The sequence below is a fragment of the Paramormyrops kingsleyae genome, chromosome 22 (genome assembly GCF_048594095.1).
Source record: "Paramormyrops kingsleyae isolate MSU_618 chromosome 22, PKINGS_0.4, whole genome shotgun sequence".
Classification (NCBI taxonomy): Eukaryota; Metazoa; Chordata; class Actinopteri; order Osteoglossiformes; family Mormyridae; genus Paramormyrops; species Paramormyrops kingsleyae.
This window is the reverse complement of record NC_132818.1, coordinates 3,909,302-3,915,541: the sequence shown is the minus strand read 5'-3', so window position 1 is coordinate 3,915,541 and position 6,240 is coordinate 3,909,302.

The window sequence follows — 6,240 nt, the reverse complement described above, 5'->3', positions numbered from 1 at the left end:
GGTTTGGGGTGTAACAGAATAGGCATGTGCATGTGTGTGTACAGAATAGGGCACAGGAGTCAATAGTATAGCAAACCTGGAAGTGTATTTACCTGTACAAAGATTGCTGGCACCACAGTGTATTTACAGGACTCAGGAGTGACCCACGCCAAAACAACAAATAAAACAAGCTAATGCCATAAATTCAACCTACCTTTCCTGAACAAAAACAAAAGTACAATCACTTCCCCTAATCTGCCTAGCCAACACGTAGAATAAACAGAAATAGACAGACCAAAAGAATAGGCAGTCACTCCCTACATACACTCTATCACAATCACTCTTTCAAAGCATCAAAGCCAAGGGCTGGGCTTAATCGTAGTCGGAATGCAAAGCTAGAAAGTCGGTACACAGAAAATCAAGCAAAGGATTAGCGATAGTACCAGGGGCAAACCAAAAAGTGAGTTACCGGGCAGCAAACAGAGGTCACACACGAGTCGGCAAATCATAATTCAAAAGCATGACAAAGTATGCCAGCAAGAGCACCTGTTGGTTTCGGTGTAGTTGGTCATTTTCTGCAGAAGATCCGAAAATGATGACAGCAGATTGAACGAATTTTAGTCGGAGCTCCGAGTGAAGCCAACGAATTGTCGGTCAAGTCACTAGCCGGGCGTCTTGACGCAGCATCAGTCGAAGCAACCCAACATGGAACAAAGCTTCCGGCACTTAACAGAGCATATAGCACTTTAGGGCTGATATATACTTGACGCTCACAATGCATAAGTATATGCATCATGGCCACCATGCATTGCACCTACATGAAGAGTTACATGAGATGCGGTACACCAAAAATTGGGATGGCAGTATGGTCACCTTTTGTCATGGGACTATGTGTTTATATATGGTAGTAACATCTGATTTTTTAAGAATGAATAGCTGGAAGAACTGGATATTTTCAGAGACGAGAGAAAATTTTGCGAGCATTATTGTGTCTCTCTGTGTAACCCATCTTAATTTAATGGTAGTTTAAGTTTCTACGAAAGCAGTATAATGTGTACGAAGTACAATGAAACTAACTTGAAATTCTGACTTGCCTACTTTCATAAGCAATAGATTTTCGGAATTTATAAATCTTAGTTATAAAATTTCTCGAGCATGTGGTTTACATTTCGCTACAATATTTATTTTGTTATAGGAAACAAAACTTAGCAAGCTGTGCGATTTTTTTTTATTTAGTAAATAAGAACATAAGAAATTTACAAACCAGAGGGGGCCATTCGGCCCATCAAGCTCGTTTGGGGAGAACTTAACTAATAGCTCAGAGTTGTTAAAATCTTATCTAGCTCTGATTTAAAGAAACCCAGCGTTTTAGCTTCTGCTACACTAGCAGGAAGACTATTCCATACTGTAACTACACGCTATGTAAAGAAGTGCTTCCTCAAATTTGTTTTAAAATGTTCTCCCGCTAATTTCCATTTATGGCCACGAGTTCTAGTATTTAAACTAATATTGAAATAGCCATTTGGCTGAACAGCATCCAGACCCGTTAGAATCTTATAGACCTGGATCATGTCCCCCCTTAGTCTCCTTTGCTCAAGGCTAAACAGATTCAGCTCAGCTAACCTCTCCTCAAAAGACATTCCTCTAAGACCAGGAATCATTCTCGTAGCCCTCCGTTGCACCTTTTCTAAGCAGCAAACTCCTTCTTAAGGTATGGTAACCAAACCTGCACACAATATTCTAGGTGGGGTCTTACCAAGGAATTATATAAATGTAACATCACCTCCCTTGACTTAAACTCCACACACCTAGAGATATAACCCATTTTTTATTGCTTCCCCACACTGGCGAGAGTGGGACATGGAGGCATCAACATACACACCGAGATCTTTCTCGTAATCAGCTACCTTTATTTCAGTGGAAATAAAATATCTGTACTTTATATTTCTGCTCCCTGCATGGATTACCTTACATTTATCTGTGCTAAATTTCATCTGCCAAGTATCAGCCCAGTCGCTAATTAAATCCAGATCCCGTTGTAGCCTCTCTGCTGCTAGATCAGTATCTGCTACACCACCCACCTTGGTGTTGTCTGCAAATTTAACCAGTTTACTGTATGTATTGGTGTCAATATCATTAATGTAAATTAGGAACAATAGTGGTCCTAAAATTGAACCCTGCGGTACCCCACTATGAACGCAGGCCCACTGTGACATTGTGCCTCTAATAACTACTTCCTGCTTCCTGTCAGTTAACCAGTTTTCGATCCAAGCTGCCAGTTCCTAAAATCTCTGCTCTTTAGCAAGAGCCGTTTGTGGGGGACAACATAAAAGGCCTTCTGGAAATCTAAGTAGATCACATCGTAGGCCTTTTTGTGATCAATTTCACTTGCAGCTTCCTCAAAGAACTCAAGTAGATTAGTTAAACAGTATCTACCTCTCCTAAATCCAGTTGGCTGTCCTTCAGAATGTTATTTGCATCCAGGTAATCTACCATTTTCACTTGGATTATAGCTTCCATTATTTTTCCAGTAATGCTAGTTAAACTGATTGGCCTATATATAAATGTTTAACATTAATTTAAAATTCACCACTGCTGCTTTTGCATGAGCTCCACTTGCTCTCTTCATGCCATTCCTAATCATTTTCATCCTTGCTGTTTAAATCACTCATGAATAGACGTGTTTGTGGGAAATTGATTTCTTTTTAACATTTTTTTTCTTTATAAATATTCTAATACTTATTGCAGAAATTCATATGTAGTGAAGTGACTGTGTCTAACTTCTTTCAGGTGCTTCCAGTTTTAGAGCCGGAAGAGACTGGGGAGGCAGGAGGGTCCTTGGGCACTGAGGAAGAGGGAGGTTGTGGTAGTAGGGGATTCAATTATTCGAGGTATAGATAGTTATGTATGCACCTGTGAAAGAGGGTCCTGTAAGGTGTCTTGCCTGCCTGGTGCCTTTTGGCCCCAACCGGGATGGATCCAGTGGTCGTGGTGCATGTTGGCACCAACAACATAGGAAAGGGCAGGAGGGCTGTTCTGCAGGATAAATTTATAGAAGTCGCAGATAAGCTTAGAAGCAGAACATCCACGGTGGTATTCTCTGGGATACTTCCCGTGCCACGTGCAAGTCAGGCAAAGTTAGCTGAGATAAGGGGATTAAATGCGTGGCTAAAATGGTGGTGTAGGAAAGAGGGGTTTAGGTTTATGGGGCACTAGAAGACTTTCTGGAACAGGTGGGACCTGTTCAAGCCGGATGGGTTTCATCTGAACCAGTGGGGAACCAGTGTATTGGGGAGGCGTATGTGTAGAGTAGTTGAGGAATGTTTAAACTAGAGACTGGGGGGGGCAGGGAGGTTAGTTAGGAATATAGGTGGGAAGAGACGGAAAGCCCCAATTGATATTAAAAGTGGGCACTGTAAAAGGTCTACCCTTTGTGGTCTGTACTTAAATGCTAGGAGTATTAAAAACAAAATTCATGTTTTAGAGCCTTTAATTTCATCAGACTCTTACGACATTATAGGAATAACAGAAACATAGATGAGTGACAATGATGGAGAAGAATATAATATGGATGGTTACATGTTGTTCCATAGAGACCGGATAGGCAAGGGAGGTGGTGTTGCAGTTTATGCAAAAGAAAACTTGCAGGCAAGGGAGCTCACTGATAAAAATAAAACTGCAGAAGCTGGATTGGTAAAACTAGATGCTAAAAACTCAAATGACCTAATTGTCAATGTTTGTTATAGAGCACCTAATGTAGCTGCAGAGGAATGCAGAATGTTATATGACGATATCAGGATTATGAGTAATAAAAATGATAAAATGATGTGGTGGTTATGGGTGATTTTAATTTACCTGGGATACAGTGGGACATAGTCTCTGGCTCTTCTGTAAATGAACTTGAGATGATGGAATTAGTAATAAGGGTTTTTTTTACTCAGTTTGTTAATGCCCCTACCAGGGGAGAAGCCCTTATTGATCATGATTTCTCTAATAACCAGGATAGGATTGGGAAATTAGAGGTTTTAGAACCACTGGACAGTAATGATCACAACATGATTAAATTCGAGGTTAATTTTAGTGTCCAAAAAGCAAAGTCCAAAACAAAAATATGCAATGTGAGGAAGGCTAACTTTAATGGAATGAGACTGAAACTAGAAACTGTAAACTGGATGGAGTTAAACAGCAAAACTGTTGAAAATACATGGGAATTTTTTAAAAGCACATTGTTGCAAGTGCAAGAGGACTTCATACCTGTTTCCAGCAAAACTAAATCTAGGAAACTGCATCCAAGGTGGTTTACTATGGAAATTAAGAATAAAGTCAGGAGGAAAAGGGCTCTCTTCCACAAATGGAAAATAACTAACAATTTCAAAATAAAGGAGGAGTTTCTAAGTCTACAGGTTGAGTTAAAATATAGCATTAGACTCGCTAAGAGGAATGTAGAAAGGAAGATTGCATTCGAGGCTAAGGATAACATTAAAAGTTTCTTCCAATATTTTACCTCCAAATGAGTTTAATGATTTTTTTACAAGGGTGTTCACAGTAGAGAACAAGTAACCTGCCACCATTTAGTACAAATTCAGCGTTGTCTATGACCAATATATGTATAACTGAGGCTGATGTGGTACAAAGCCACATTAATAAATAAATCACAAATAAATAAATCGCAGTTCCCTGATGGCATCTTTTTTAGTTTTAAAAGAAATGAGGGATATTATTAGCTAATCTTTATCATTACTATTTCAGAAATCCTTATCTACTGGTGTGGTACCTTCTGACTGGAAGCATGCTAATATAACATCCATATTCAAAAAAGAGGATAGAAGTAATCCAGCCAATCAGTTTAACTTGCATAACTGGAAAGGTAATGGAAGCTATAATCCTAGTGAAAATGGTAGATTACCTGGATTCAAATAACATTCTGAGGGATAGCCAACATGGATTTAGGAGAGGTAGGTCCTGTTTAACTAATCTACTTGAGTTCTTTGAGGAAGCTACAAGAGAAACTGATCACAATTTAACATAGATAAATGTAAGGTAATCCATGCAGGGAGCAGAAATATAAAGTACAGATATTTTATGGGTTCCACTGGAATAAAGGTAGCTGATTATGAGAAAGACCTCGGTGTGTATGTTGATGCTTCCATGTCCCACTCTCGCCAGTGTGGGAAAGCAATAAAAAATGCCAATAGGATGTTGGGTTACATCTCTAGGTGTATGGAGTTTAAGTCAAGGGAGGTGATGCTCTGTTGGATAGCGGGTCACAGGGGTCCTGGAGGAATCTTTCCAGTGGTGAGGTAAAAGCTATTTGTGACCATGTGGAAGTACATAAGTTACCTGAAGCTCCTGTTTGCTTGGCGGAGAAATTGGGTGTTCCGGCAGAGGGTGTTCCCAACCTTTATTCCTGTGACACCCATCTTGACTTGGCCAGAGGACCCAAGAGGACCTTAAGAAGACCCAGGTGGAGGATGGTGTTCTGAGGGTGGTAAAGGAGTTTGTGGGCACAGGTCAGTGGCCCTCCTATCTAAAGAAAGCTCATCCTGAGATTATACTTTTTAGGCGTGAAAGTGGAAGGCTGAAGGTAAAGGATGGTCTGTTATTTAGAGTCACTCAGAATGTGTTTGGAAAAGAGACGTGTCAGCTTTTATTGCCTGAAAAATTCAGAATGCTTGTGGTCCGAGCATTGCATGATGACATGGGACATTTAGGTATAGACAGAACTGTGGATTTAGTCAGGAATCGGTTCTACTTGCCAAGATTGGCCCAGATGGTAGAACAGTGCATAAAAAATTGAAGGAGATGTGTTGTCTGGAAGACCCCCTGCACACGTGCAGCTCCCCTACATCAGATTGTTTCGAGTGGTCCCTTGGAGCTAGTGTGCATTGATTTTCTATCACTTGATCCTGATGCCAATATATTAGTTGTTACTGATCACAAAAAAGCCTACGACGTGATCTTTCCAGAAGGCCTTTGATGTTGTCCCCCACAAACAGCTCTTGCTTAAGCTCAAAGCTGCAGGGATTTTAGGAACTGTAGCACTTGGATCGAAAACTGGTTAACAGACAGGAAGCAGCGAGTAGTTATTAGAGGCACAATGTTGCAGTGGGCCTGTGTTCATAGTGGGGTACCACAGGGTTCAATTTTAGGACCAATATTATTCCTAATTTACATTAATGACATTGACACCAATACATACGGTAAACTGGTTACATTTGCAGACGACACCGAGGTGGGTGGTGTAGCAGATATTAAATTAGC